Source organism: Sus scrofa, chromosome 1, assembly GCF_000003025.6.
Source record: "Sus scrofa isolate TJ Tabasco breed Duroc chromosome 1, Sscrofa11.1, whole genome shotgun sequence".
Taxonomy (NCBI): Eukaryota; Metazoa; Chordata; class Mammalia; order Artiodactyla; family Suidae; genus Sus; species Sus scrofa.
Window position 1 is genome coordinate 3,949,225 of NC_010443.5, and position 14,602 is coordinate 3,963,826.

Below are 14,602 nucleotides of genomic sequence, written 5' to 3' on the forward strand. Positions count from 1 at the left end.
ATCAACAGTCTAAAGTCTTTTTCCTGGAGGTTGAGAATCTCCTCCTCACTTAGCTGATTTTCTGGGGTTTCTCCTTTCTCCCTCAACTGGGTTATAGTTCTCTATCTTTTCATTTTGATAGGTTTTTGGTGTGGTGACCTTCTTACAGATAATACAGTTGTAGCCTCTCTTACTTCTGGTGTCTGCCCCCCTTGTGGCTAAAGTCAGTATGGGGGCTTGCTGTAGGCTTCCTGATGGGAGGGGCTGATGCCTGCCTCCTGGTAGGAGGAGCCGATTCTAATCCTTCAGGTGGGTGGGGCTTAGTTTCTGGATGGGATTAGAGGCATCTGTGTGCCTGAGGGGTCTTTAGGCAGCCTGTTTACTGAGGGGCGGGGCTGTGATCCCACCTGGGTTGTTGTTTGCCCTGGGGCTTCTCAGCTGCTGACTGACGGGTGGGGCCAGATTTTCCCAAAATGGCCCCCTCCAGAGAAAGGCATGGCTGCTGAATATTCCTGAGAGCTTTGCTTCCAATTTCCTTCCCTCAGAACAAGCCACATTCACCCCTGTTTTCCCAGGATGTCCTCCAAGAACTGTGGTCCGGTTTGACCCAGATTCCCTTGGAGACTTTGCTTTGCCCTGGGACCCAGAGCGTGTGAAAGTCTGTGTGCGCCTTTTAAGAATGGGGTCTAGGAGTTCCCGTCGTGGCGCAGTGGTTAACGAATCCGACTAGGAACCATGAGGTCGCGGGTTCGATCCCTGCCCTTGCTCAGTGGGTTAACGATCCGGCGTTGCCGTGAGCTGTGGTGTAGGTTGCAGACGCGGCTCGGATCCTGCGTTGCTGTGGCTCTGGCGTAGGCCGGTGGCTACAGCTCCGATTAGAACCCTAGCCTGGGAACCTCCATATGCCGCGGGAGCGGCCCAAGAAATAGCAACAACAACAACAACAACAACAAAAGACAAAAAGACAAAAGACAACAAAAAAAAAAAAAAAAAAAAAGAATGGGGTCTCTGTTTCCGCCAGTCCCGTGGATCTCCTGTGCACAAGCCCCACTGGCCTTCAATGCCAGATGCTCCGGGGCTCTTTCTCCCCGTGCCAGATCCCCACACATGAGAGTTTGATATGTGGCTCCGAACTCTCACTCCTGTAGGTGAGTCTCTGTGAACCAGTTAGTTTCCAGTCTGTGGGGCTTCCTACCTGGGAGGTATGGGGTTGTTTATATCACGAAATTGCCCCTCCTACCTCTTGATGTGTCCTCCTCTTTTTCTTCTGGAGTAGGGTATCTTTTTTAAGGTTTCCGGTCCATTTGGGTGAAGAGTGCTCAGTCTCTAGTTGTGAATTTTGTTGTTTTTAGGAGAGAAGTTGAGCTTCAGTACTTCTATTCTGCCATATTAATCCTGTCTCCTGAAGACTTCTATTACATAAAGATTCACTATACAATAAATATTTGCAAAAATATTAGGTTCAGGTAAGTAACTGTATTAGATCCTCTTTAATCGTATTGAAATTAATCACTTCCATAACCATTCAGCTCAATTTCTCAAAAACAATCTTTGAATGTACAGAATTCACTGATGGTTGTGCTGGAATTAGAAGTTAAAAGTGAAATTCAATTTATTTTAAAAAATTTTATCGTGTTTTCACTAAAAGCGGTTACTAAAGCAAAGGAATATTAAGTTTCTAATCCAAGTCCATACAGTTAATAAGGACCAAGATAGAAATGGAATTTAGATTAGATGATTTCTAACTCAGTGCTCTTAATAATCAGTCCTTGAGAATTGTTTATCTAACTGAGAAAGTAAATTGCAACTAAGAAAAGGTATTGCTGCCCTTTGTAATTGCATGGTGGCCCATTGAGGTCAGTGCCTTTGGAAGTCATTGAAATCCATAGTGTGTTTATGTTACAGTTTGGGAATACCTAGATAAGAAGAAGATACTGAATAGTTTTGTTATGCAACCCAAGAAAACAAAGTTGTCTCAATCTCACAATTTAGTGCCCAACTGAGACCCAGGGAGATATTGAGAAAACTCAGCTGTCAGTAGGAGATCAGAGAATTGTGCTTATATATTAATGTTTTCGCTATATAAATGCAAATAACATAATGCCTCCTCAGATAGTTACATGTATTTGGATGCATTTACAGTTGTCTAGGACAGACTGTTTAATGAAGTTTACACAGACAGGTGATAACATAAACATCAATGTTAAAGATTTTAAAGACATTTGCGGTAACTCGGGATAACAATTTTCTTTTCATTCCAAGTACTTGCTTTGAACCTGTGCCCCTTTGGGGGGGGGTGGTTACTTGTTGGCATCTTGCTTCTTACTATAAGCCTATTCACTTTTTCTGATCTTTCTGACACATTTTATGACATTCAGGTAATGCTTAAAACAGATGTACACAAAAATATATTCTAAGGCAGGAACTGATGGAATTGACCTCCTTCGATTGAATATTTCAATTGCAGCACCATTTTGGAATAAACAGTATGTTAAAAAAGTAATGGACATTAAAAGTGTGGATTAAAAGTGGAATTAAAAAAAATGTGAAACTCAAAAACATTACAGAAAAGTGCCTCCTGACCTCACTGGCCTTGCTTCACAGTGGTCATTGCAGGTAAACGCTTTGTGTACATCTTTCAAAATTCATGGCATTCTCCCTGTCCAACATTTTGTACACCAATGCGTTAGATACTGTGCTGCAGCTTGTTTTGTTTTATTGGGGTTTTTTTGTTTGTTTTCTTATGGGGAGGGTTCATATGTGTGCTATTTTTGTTGTACCTCAAAACCTCTTTTGAAGACAAATTAGTGTATGTTCACCTGCAGCAATTATAATATCTTTAGAGATTATTGCAACACATTTTGACTTACTTTCCTTCAGATGTACTTCCTTTGCTATGGATATTTGGCCCTGGGTTACTTTTATTTTGTTGTTCTCTATGTATTATAAGGATAGAAAATCTTTAAATTCAACTTGAGTCACTTTAAGCCTACAATAATATCAATACATAAAATTTCAGAGCCACATATATTCTTACTTCTGGTTTTCAGTGCAATTATCACAGACAGGTGATACGACTATCAGACTACTGTGGTTTTCCAAGATGATTTGAAAGAAAAGACATCTGATCTGAAATCTAGAGGACTCAAGTTCTTAGCCCTCTCATTAAATGATCTTTGTGAACTTAGGCCTTGAATATCTCATGCGTAAATTAATGGTGTTGGGCTAGTTGAGTCCTAAAATATTATTCTACGATTGTGCTTCACACAGCTCATCATTAATTTTCTCTCATTTTAAAAGTAATTCTTTTGCAGATGGTCTTCTGTGGTACCAGATTGTATATAATTTTCTTTACTAAGGCATTCTGATTGTTGAACAAGAATGTAATATTATGTATTCAAATAGATAAGCTTATTCAAAAATACATATGCCATAAAGATTTAGATTCATTATCTTTACATTCAGAATGTTCTTCTCTCTAAAGCAACAGAAGAGGTTTGGTCGACTGGAGTATATTCTATATATACCTAAATCTTCCTGAAAATAAGGTGAGCAAAGTTTAACAAAAATAGTATTTTATTTCATCACCGCCAGAACTTTCAGGGCCGTCCTTACCATAGTGATCATTCAGTGTGATGTCCAGGGCTTCCTGCGATCTTCTCTCAGGAGCTCCCTTCAGCAGCAGAACATGCCTTGCTCATAAGTTTGACACCTTACTGAAACTGGAAAAGCTGCTATGCTATATAAGCTGATCTTAAATAAGAAAGCATTACTTAAGCTTTCATTATTCATTTATATATCACAGATGTTTTTGAATGGGTTAAGCAGTAAGAAACAAAAATACACATTCTCATTGGTTTTATCAGCTATAGAGTATTCCTAGGAATGCTTTTAAAATACGCCAGAATCTGGATAAATTCAAAGGGGAAAATTATGAGTTTGGGGCCTCTTTGAGGGTCTCCTTTGGGATGAGGCAGAAACAACTTTATCTACTCTACTTATTAGTTACCCATTTATCTACAATGCCAGTTGGTAATTCCCAGGAGTCAAGAATCCCTGCACTACATCTATTCTGGATATCATGCCAGCTGCTCACAGGATGGAATGCATGATATATTAGCCAAGAAATGTTGTGTGAAAAAAAGAATGATGAACGCAGCTGCTTAGCAAAAAGTGTTGGAACTGATTTTATCTGAATCGTCCTAATTTTCACACAAAATTAATATAATCTAGCAAACCCAACTCAAGCTTGTCCTGTGTACCAAGCCCTTTAGCAAGCACTGTGGTTAGGAAAAACCTAAATAGAACATTACCCATCCACAAAGGAGATTACAGTCAAGTAAGACACCATTTTGTAATCCGACATAAAAGGCACTTAGAGAAATACCTGATAACAGAGAGAGGTAAATCCTTTGGATGTCACAATGTGTCAGATGCCTGTAACTAAACACATCGTGTAAGAAAGTGTTTGTATGTTTTTCAAACAATTCATAGTGGAGGAGGAACTTAAGCATCCCCGGTGCTAATGTTATTGTGTATTTGGTTGTATTTATTTTGCAGCATGGTATCAGTGTATTTTCTGTCTTTGAATATCAGGAAACTAAGTATAAGCATTGAAGAATGACTTTTTCCAAGAAAACTATCATTGAGAACCATTAATCCTAATTGCACCTCACCTCCAAACTGTGAAAGTAAGTGATAACTGGGGTTGGTTATTTATGTCTAGTTACTTTACCATAATATGAAATGCAGTATGATTTATATATCTGTCTTTCCCTTCAAAAGAATTGCCTATTTCCTTTTTTCTCTATGAAGGATATTTAAGGTGATGAAAAAAATATTAAAATGTATTTATCACTCAGATTCAGAATTATCGTTTCTTTTATATCTCAGATTTGGCCCTTCAAGATTTACAATGTTGCCCCTATCAAACATGGCTTATATTAAAAAGTAAAGAAGGATATATCTAGAACTAGATCTAGATCCATATTTGTATACACCACAGGATTTATAGTAGAGCTAGATCTAATTATGGATATATACTATCTACAGATATAATCATATCTAGGTGTATGTAATGGAAATCTAGATGATTGAAAGTTTTCAGGGAAGTGAGCATTTTTAGATATGGGATTCAAAGCAGGGAGACTCCAGTAGTTGTAAGCATGGTGTAAAGAAGCTGAGAAGCTATTAAGGAAATATGGCAATCTCTTGTGGCTTAGAGGACAAATGTTGGAATTCAAGGTTCACCAAGTATAAAAGTATGCTGAATAGCCCAGGCTTTTATTTGGAATTACCAATACTTATACACTAAGAGCAATTTTCAGCCTGACATTGACAGGTCATAATAACTAAAGTCAAACACTAAATACATTCAGTTTCCGTTAACATTAAAATTATCTGCTCTTGTCTTTGTTGCCTGCCAGAAGCATATCTAAAATATCTCTGGGGAAAACTTTAAAGTATCTATGTATGCTATCATGCATAATGTCTGATTTCAATGAAAAATAATCAGGCATTCAAGAAGACAAGGTTTAAAACATTGCCACTACATATATACAGATGATAGAAATACACTAAGAAATAAAGTTTTCAAACAAGGGCATTATAATAAGTATGCTCAATATGTTAAGAATTAAGTAACAGGATAAAGAATCGTGGCATAGTATAGGAAATTAAATAACATGCTCAAATGTAAATTCTCAATACAAAAAATTGTAATCACTCTCTCCTGCCCCAGAGCCTTGTTACAACTGGAATTAAGTGAAGGGAGGCTGAGAAAACTCAATGACTTAGATGAGCTCACAGGACCTGTCCAACAGAGGAGCTTGTCTAAAGAACCAAGAAAACGTTTGCCACTCTCCCATGAGCTTAGCAACAAATAATTCAGTCTACAGTGGAGGACTGTGGAGAGGGATCCCTTCTGTGATCGAAGCTTGTGAACATGGCTGAAATATGAGGGTTGAGTGTGAACCCATAGGAAATCTCTTCACCACTGAAGACTCCACAGTACATGCAAGGTGACTTAAACCACCATTTGAGATGTGCTACTCTAAAAGCAGTTATAGTAGAAACAAAACCCAAACTCAACAGAGTTAGTGACTGGATTAATGAGGTAAAGGACTGAGATTAAGGACACTTTGTATCAATATCTTCTATTCTTCTATACCTAGTGTTGGCATCAGATTAAAATTTATAACACCAAAACAGAGAAAAAGAAATAAAAAGAAACATTGTCAAAAGATAAAACCACCAATAAAACAAGATCTAGAAATGAGAAAGATGCTGGAACCATCTGACAGAAAATAGCTAAGGTTAATATGATTAAGAAAACCTAGTAGAAAAGGTGAACAATATTTACTAAAAAAGACATTTTATTTAAAAAAAATTTTAAAAAGTATAATGGAAAAACGAAGTAAAATGCTAAAAAACACAATATCTGAAATTATGAATCTTTTTGTCAACTTGGTAGTAAACTAGAAAAAGCTAAATAATAATAAAGTCAATCAGAGATAGGTCAATGTATTTTACCCAAACTAAAGTGAAGAAAGATAAAAGATAAGGCTAAAATGTAAGGAAGAAGGAGAAGGAGGAGGAAGAAATTCTACCAAAGGACATCAGAAAAATAACAGAGTCTAAAATATGTATAATTAGTCCCCTTTGCCCCAAAGGGAGAAAGATATAATGGGGCATGTATAACAAATAAAGAAATAATAGATAACATTCCAAATTAATGAAGGATAACAAATCATAAATCCAAGAATCACAGAATTTCCCTGGCCAATGGAATATTTAGGGGAAAAAAATCAGAAAAAGAAAAATCTAGGCATAATAACCAAATTTTGGGAACCAATGGTAAAATGATAATAATCAGAAATGAAGCCAGATATATGCACACTGTGGTATATGTAATGACTGGCCAATGGGGACCTGCTGTATAGCACAGGGAACTCTACCCAATATTCTGTGATGATCTAAATGGGAAAAGAATCTAAAAAAGAATGGACATGTGTATATGTATAAAAGAATCAATTTGTTGTGAAGCAGAAATTACCACAACCTTGAAAATCAGGTATACTTCAATAAAACTTTGAAAAATGAGAAAAATTAAAAGGTGAAACAAACAAAAAAAGCAGCAAAAGAAAAAGGAATCATGACATTAAAAGAACCAAACACAGAGTTCCCATCATGGCACAAAGGAAGCAAATCCTACTAGGAACCATGAGGTTGCAGGCTTGATCTCTGGCCTTGCTCAGTGGGTTAAGAATCCAGCATTGCTATGAGCTGTGGTGTAGGTCACAGACATGGCTCAGATACTTTGTTGTTGTCTGAGACTCTGGAAATCAGAGGACAGTGGAGTTGATATCTTTTAAGTACTTAAAGGTTAAGCCTAACAACCAGTAATTCTTCACCAGTGAAAATATCTTTACAGTATTTGCTGACACTCTTCTATAAAGAATAGAAGTAAACACATGAAAACCTGTTCAGCATGACTAAGTCCTTAGGAAAATAAAAATCAAATTCCCAATGGGATATTACTACACACTCAAGATAAAGGCTAACATTAAACAAACAAAAACCAAGATTTTCCACTATGGCAAAAATGGGATCAATGGCATCTCTGCAGCACCAGGATGCAGGTTCAATCCCTGGCCCAGGCACAGTGGGTTACAGGATCTCGCACTGCCACAGTGTAGGTTTCAGCTGTGGCTCAGAGTTGATCCCTGGCCTGGGAACTCAAATTTGAACACCTGCCATGCAGTGTCCAAGAAAGAAAAACTAACAAACATATGTACGTATATAAGAAACAACCAAGTTTATTTTTGTTATAGCACCAAGTGATGGTAAGGCACAAAATAACTGGAATTCTTATATATTTTTGGGGGAAATGCAAAATAGTGAAGCCATATTGAGACACATGCAATTAATGTTTAACCAGTATTGTTACCTTTAGATATTTACCTAAGAGAAATAAAAAAATATATATCTGCAAAAAAATCGGTACACATGTTTATAAGAGCTATATTTAAAATAGCTAAAAATAATACAAATATTCACTCAGTTGTGGGTAGACAAATTATGGTATATAATTGCTAAAAATAACACAATTTTCCATTAATTTATAGATATGGTGGTATATCCATACAAAGAACTAAAACTCAACACTTAAAAGTAACAAATTCAATATAAAATACATAAGCTACAAGAGTATATTTACAACACACAGAATATAGCCAATATTTTATAATAATTTTAAGTGGGGTATAATCTAATAAAACATTAAATCACTACATTGTACTCTTGAAACTAATATTATAAATCAACTACACTTCAATAAAACAGCAACAAATTACTAAAGCATACAAAAAAGAAGAGGGAGTTCCCCTCATGGCGCAATGGAAACAAATCTGACTAGGAACCATGAGGTTGCGTGTTTGACCCCTGGCCTCGCTCAGTGGGTTAAGGATCTAGCATGGCTATGAGCTGTGGTGTAGGCCACAGACTTGGCTCAGATCTGGCATTGCTGTGGCTGTGGCATAAACTGGCAGCTGTAGCTCCAATTAGACCCCTAGCCTGGGAACCTCTATATGTCCTGGGTGCGGCCCTAAAAAGCAAAAAGAAAAAGGAAAAAAAGAAAAGAATGGATCTCAATAGCATTTTATAGACACAAAAAACCTACCAAGTATTTGATTCCACTTAAATGACATTTTGAACAAGCAAATCTATAACAACAAAAGTCAGATATGTGGTTGCCAGGGACTAGGTGTTAGAGGGGAGGGGATGGGCCTCAGGGAGTATGGTAGGCTAAGGAATGGCCCCAAATATGTCCACTTCCTAAATCCCAGAACTGTGAATGATACCTTGTAGAGTGGAAGGGACTTTGCAAATGTCATGAAATGAAGAATCTTGAGATGAAAAGATTATCCAGAATTATCAAGAAGGGCCAACTCATCAATCACAAAGGTCTTCTTTGGGGGTATGTCAGAGGAGTCACAGTCGGAGAAGGCAATTTGGTAAAGGAAGCAGGGTCTGGAGTGATGCAGCCATGAGCCAGGGAGCCAAGGAATGCCGGAAATCCCAGGGAGCTTGAAGAAGGAAGGAAAGTGTTCTCCCCTGGAGAAGGAAATACTCTGCTGACACCTTGATTTTAGCTCCTGAGGACTCTTCTGGTTTCTGGCCTCCAAGACTGTGAGAGGATAAACATGCCTTTTTAAAGCACTGATATTGTGATGTGTTACAGAAGCAAGAGGAAACTAATATGTTCTGTCTTCAGAACACTTTCTAAATAGATGAATATGTGTATTGTGATGGAAGAGCATGACTATAAATATTAATACTCATTAAACTGAACAACTAAAAAAAGGAATTTTGCTTTATGAAATAATACCAAATTAATCTAACGCAAGGAAAATATGGAAAAAGACATACCACATAAACTATAATCATAATTGTTTGAGTATCTATAGTAACATCAAAATAAGCAAACTTCTGAACAAAGAATACTTCTAAAAATAGAGAGATATGGAGTTCCCCCAGTGATGCAGCAGTAACAAACCTAACACCCATGAGGACACAGGTTCAACCTCTGGCCTTGCTCAGTGGGTTAAGGATCTGGTGTTGCCCGTGAGTTGAGGTGTAGGTTGCAGACATGACTCAGATCTGGCATTGCTGTGGCTATGATGTAGGCTAGCAGCTGTGGCTCTGATTCACCCCTAGTATGGGAAATCCCATATGCCATGTGTTTGGCCTTAAAATGAACAATCAAAAATAGAGGGATGTTTTACAATGCTAAAGTGGTCAATATATTTAAAGGAAATAAATATCCTTAAAGTATATGAAACTAACTAAAAAGCTCAAAAATATATGAAGCAAAATCTAACAGACTGTTAGCATCCATTTTGAAAAAAAGTCATGAATTAAAAAGAAGTAAGGAAAATTAGAATATTTTGGAATTGAATAAAAATAAATCTACCATACCAAAACCTTTAGATGTACTTTAAGGTTAATTTATTGCTTTATAAAATTATATTAAGAATGAAGGGAGTTCCTTTCATAGCTCAGCGGTTAATGAGCTCAACTAGGATACATGAGGATGTGGGTTCGATCCCTGGCCTTGCTCAGTGGGTTTGGGATCCCGTGTTGCTGTGGCTGTGGTGTAGGCCAGTAGCTGTATCTCCAATTTGACGCCTAGCCTGGGAATTTCCATATGTGACAAGTGCATCCCTAAAAAGCAAAAAAAAAAAAAAAAAAAAAAACAAAGAACAAAAACACATTTTCTTTTTTTCTTTTTTATTTTTTTTGTCTTGCCAAAACAATAGAGAATTTATTAATTGTAGTGTTATTAAATAGTGGTGTAATTTTACAGAAACACATTTTAAAGCAAAAATATATACAATCTTCCACAGTTAGAAGGTGAGAAAGAACAGCAAATTGAAACTAAAGTAAATAGAAGTTTAGATATAACAAAAATAACAGCTGAAAATATTGAAATAGTAAATAAATAATAAAAGTAAATCAATGAAACCAAAAATAAATTTGTGTAGAATATCAATACATAAATAAAACTTTAGTGAGAACACCAAGAGTAAAAATGAGAAAAAATTAACAATATTAAGGATGAGATAAATATAATAATTCATGCATTAATAGAATAATAAGAATTAATGGAATAATCAGAGAATATTACAGTCACAAATAGAATAATAAAAGAATATTATTTTTAAAATTTTATGCAAGAAATCTGAGCACACTGATGAAATAGAAAACTTACCCAAAAAACTCAAGAAGAAAGAGAAAACTTGAATATCCTTATATATATTTAAAACATTAAAAATAAAATTTAAAATTCTTGTGATAAAGAAAATTTCAGGGCTCCATAGTTTCCCTGGTGATTTCTATCAATCGTTTAAAAGAAAATAAAGTCAATGCTATAGAAAATCTTTCAGAAAATAGGAGAGTTATAACCACACAGAGTATTGAGGTCAGCATTGCCATAAAACTATAAATATACAAGACACTGCAAGCAGGAAACTACAAATCCGAATTTTCATAAATATATACAAAAAACCCTCAGCAAGATATGATATGAGCAAACTGATCCCTGTTATTTATTACAGGGACAAAACATCATGACCAAGTTCAAGTTAGATCCATCTAACATTACAATCTAGACTCTATCCTAGATAGGTCAAAGGCAGTTGAATATAAAATTAAATTTACCTCAAGTGAAAATTAAATATTCAATGTCACAGTCATGCAGCCAAATCTAATTGCCACCCAGCAAAACAATGTGGATTAGAAAACTGAATTTTGGTTAACCCCCCATAATTTTGTTCCCCGTCATCTCTGACTTTTTCAGCCATTTGTATTGCCCATCTATAACTCTTCACCATTAGGAATTTGTTCAGGAGAAGACAAACCACTACTCAAAAGCCCAGCTTCCATGACCCTGGCCATCTCCTCTTGGGCGCGAGCTGGACGTCATAATTCTGGAGTGGGCTGAAGAGTGCAGATAACAGGAGCAGTCTTCACATGTTGTAATAATGTCCTTGACAAGCATGCCTCAGCAGGTTTAATAGAACTTTTGTTCTCATCATTCAATACCAGCTTTAAAAGAAGGTTTAGATCTCTGTTTTGAAGCCAAGATATCACCAATCAAAAGAGCTTTTGATTTTGATCTTCTGAAACTCAGAGCCTATTGAATTTTGCTCTCTATATGGGATTATTTTTATATTTGATCAATGCATTTTACATTATAGCGTAACCTCTAGAAAAGTTATTGCTTCTGACATTATATTGCTTCTTTATTTTGTTCTAAGTTTGAGAAAAATGGAAAAGATTTCCTTCTAAGTAGAAATGATTCACCAGTCTAAATTCTTTGAATATATTTGTTCAACCAGTTTTGTGTTAATATACATATATATAAAATACACACATATATATATATACAGATATATATTCAATTTGATATACGAAGACATCTTGAGGCTAAATGGCTTATTAAAATTTAGATTAAACCATATCAGCCACAGTAAGGAAATGGATAAGTTACATCAACAATTCTTGCCCAAAATACGCATCTCCTAATTGTTACTGTAGGATTTCCACAGTGAACTTCATATTACAAATTATGAAAGTGTTTATTTTGCCTGGATTCTGAAAAATTTGGGGAGTTCCTCTCATTTGTTGTGGACTATTCCAAAGACACTAAAATTTTCAAATGAAAATACAGCTTGGAATGATTCGAAATTCATCAGTGTTCAGTTATATGCATGTTAGGTAAATACAGAAAGATTATCCTTTTGTTTTAATTTTGCTATGAAATTAAAATAGCTGCCTTTAACACTTCCCAGGGAGATGTCAATTGCTGTGTGATCAATCTTTTAGCTGGTTCCACCATTGCTTTGCCTCTTATTCCACATTCTTGTTCTATTGTTTTATAGAGTCTAGTTCTCTCTCATCATTCTTGGGGTTTACTGGAAAGTGTCAGCCAACTGGCTTTCTGTGAAAATCAATGTTGCAGTCACAGCTGAAGCCAGAAAACTGGTTGGGAGGAGAGCGTGCCCATGGGCTGAAGACAGAATCCTCTCAAAGGAGGCAGATTCCCATGGAGACAGTGTCCTCTTCTCCCCATGTGACCCGCTGTGTCATCAGAGAATGTGTGACATGATCGGCATTTGCCCTAGATTCGACTATTGCTGAAAAATAGCTCTGCCACAGAGCAGAGAGTGTACAATAGAATGTGGTATTTGCAGTTGGCATTTGACTTTGTTCTCTTGTTATTTTATGTGTCAGATTTAATCATTCTCCGGTACTTTGCAAGTAGGGTAACCACAAGTGATTGATTTTACCAGCCTCTCATATCATATGTCATATTAATACTGGTTTTTACCACCATATGAAAAGTTCCCAGAAAGTTTTATATATACACAAGTTCATTATCTGGGGCTATGTGTATTTTTAAATGATAATCCAAGGTACTTGGCTTCAAACAAATTGTTCCCAATATTCCTGGGTGTATTTGGAATATTCATCAGCTACATTCTTTTCTTAATATTTTTTAAAGTGTAGTTTATAATGTGCCAATTTCTGCTGTACAGCAGTGATCTGTAAGTAGATATTATTTTTCTCGCATTAGTTACATTTTCTTAAACTTAAGAATCTGGAACTGCACTGTCCAATATGGTAGCCAGTATCTACCTGTGATATTTAAATTTAAATTAGTTAGAATTAAATAAGTTAAAATTCAGTTTCTCAGTATCCACATGTGAATAGCAGCCACTCTATTGAAAATAATATTTATATCACCGTGAAATGTTCTCTGGTGCAATACTGGTCTAGAACATATCTTGCTATGTAGAAATTAATGGGGCATATTCTCATCTTATTATTTATTTTAATTGTTAAAAAAATGAACTGTATCCTTGCCCTTGGAATCAGTTCTCTTTAGCTAAGTTTGTTCCTCTATATGATACAGTGAAAAGATATGAAAGCAGAAGAACTGGTTTCAGGTCAATACTTCCCACTTGAAAAACTCTCTTAACCTGTCTGACCCTCACTTCTGTCTAAAGAATTAATGGTATCCCCCCTGCCTTCTTAAATAGGATCCTCAGGAAGACTTAAGTATGCTGAGTCCTAAATAATAATCAGTGATGAAGAAGAGGAAGCTAAAAGCACAGAGCCCTGACTGTAGAACACTACAAGACTAGCTGGGGTATTGATTCTCCAGGCAGTTATCTGGCAATGCAATTTCCCTTTCCAACTGGAACCAAAACCTCTCCTTGTTTGTTACAGACTTGATCCTCAAGGTGTCTGATCCTTTTCATTGAGGCATCTCCAAGCAGAGGAAAAATGGCATCATGATCTTAAGTGATCCGTCTGTTAGGATCAGCCGCATCCAGTGGTAAACAAAAGGACAGTCCCACGTGGAATGCTGGAGTCACGGTAAGTGCACTGCTGCCAAACAGGTTTCCTAGTTTGTATCAGTAGGTATCAGTCAGAAATCCAGGCACACATATATAGAGAGCAAAAATAAAGGTAGTAGAAAAGGAGTGCATTTCTGGAGACGTAGTTCCAAAGATAACTCAGGCATGGCAGAAAATTTTATCTATATTTTGCATATGTGCCATCCACCCAAGGTGGCTACATCCTCTGTACATCCTCTGCCGGTCCCTGCTTCATCTACTCCTACTCATATGACTGACCTTCCCTCTTAATCATAACACCTAATTAGAAAATGCCTACATATGTGCTCCCAGCCCCAGCTAGTGATTCTTTACGTATGTAAATATTGTCACTCCAGGAACTTGCTTCAGGCATGTAAGATCCTCTTATTCATTAAACCATTGATGGCTCTGTTGCTGATCCCAGGCTCTTTCTTAGGTCTTGAGGCTGGGCAAGCCCAGGGTTTGCAGCCTGTGATGTGCAGTCCAACAGCATGCAAGTAATGTGTGTGTGTGTGTGTGTGTGTGTGTGTGTGTGTGTGTGTGTATGCACAGTTCATATATACAGTCAAAAATCTTTAAGAATTTTAAATAAAGAAGTAATAATAAATTTACAGAAGACTTTTTAGGGTTTGTGATACGCTAATATGCTCTATCTCTAAGAAAAGGAAAATATATAT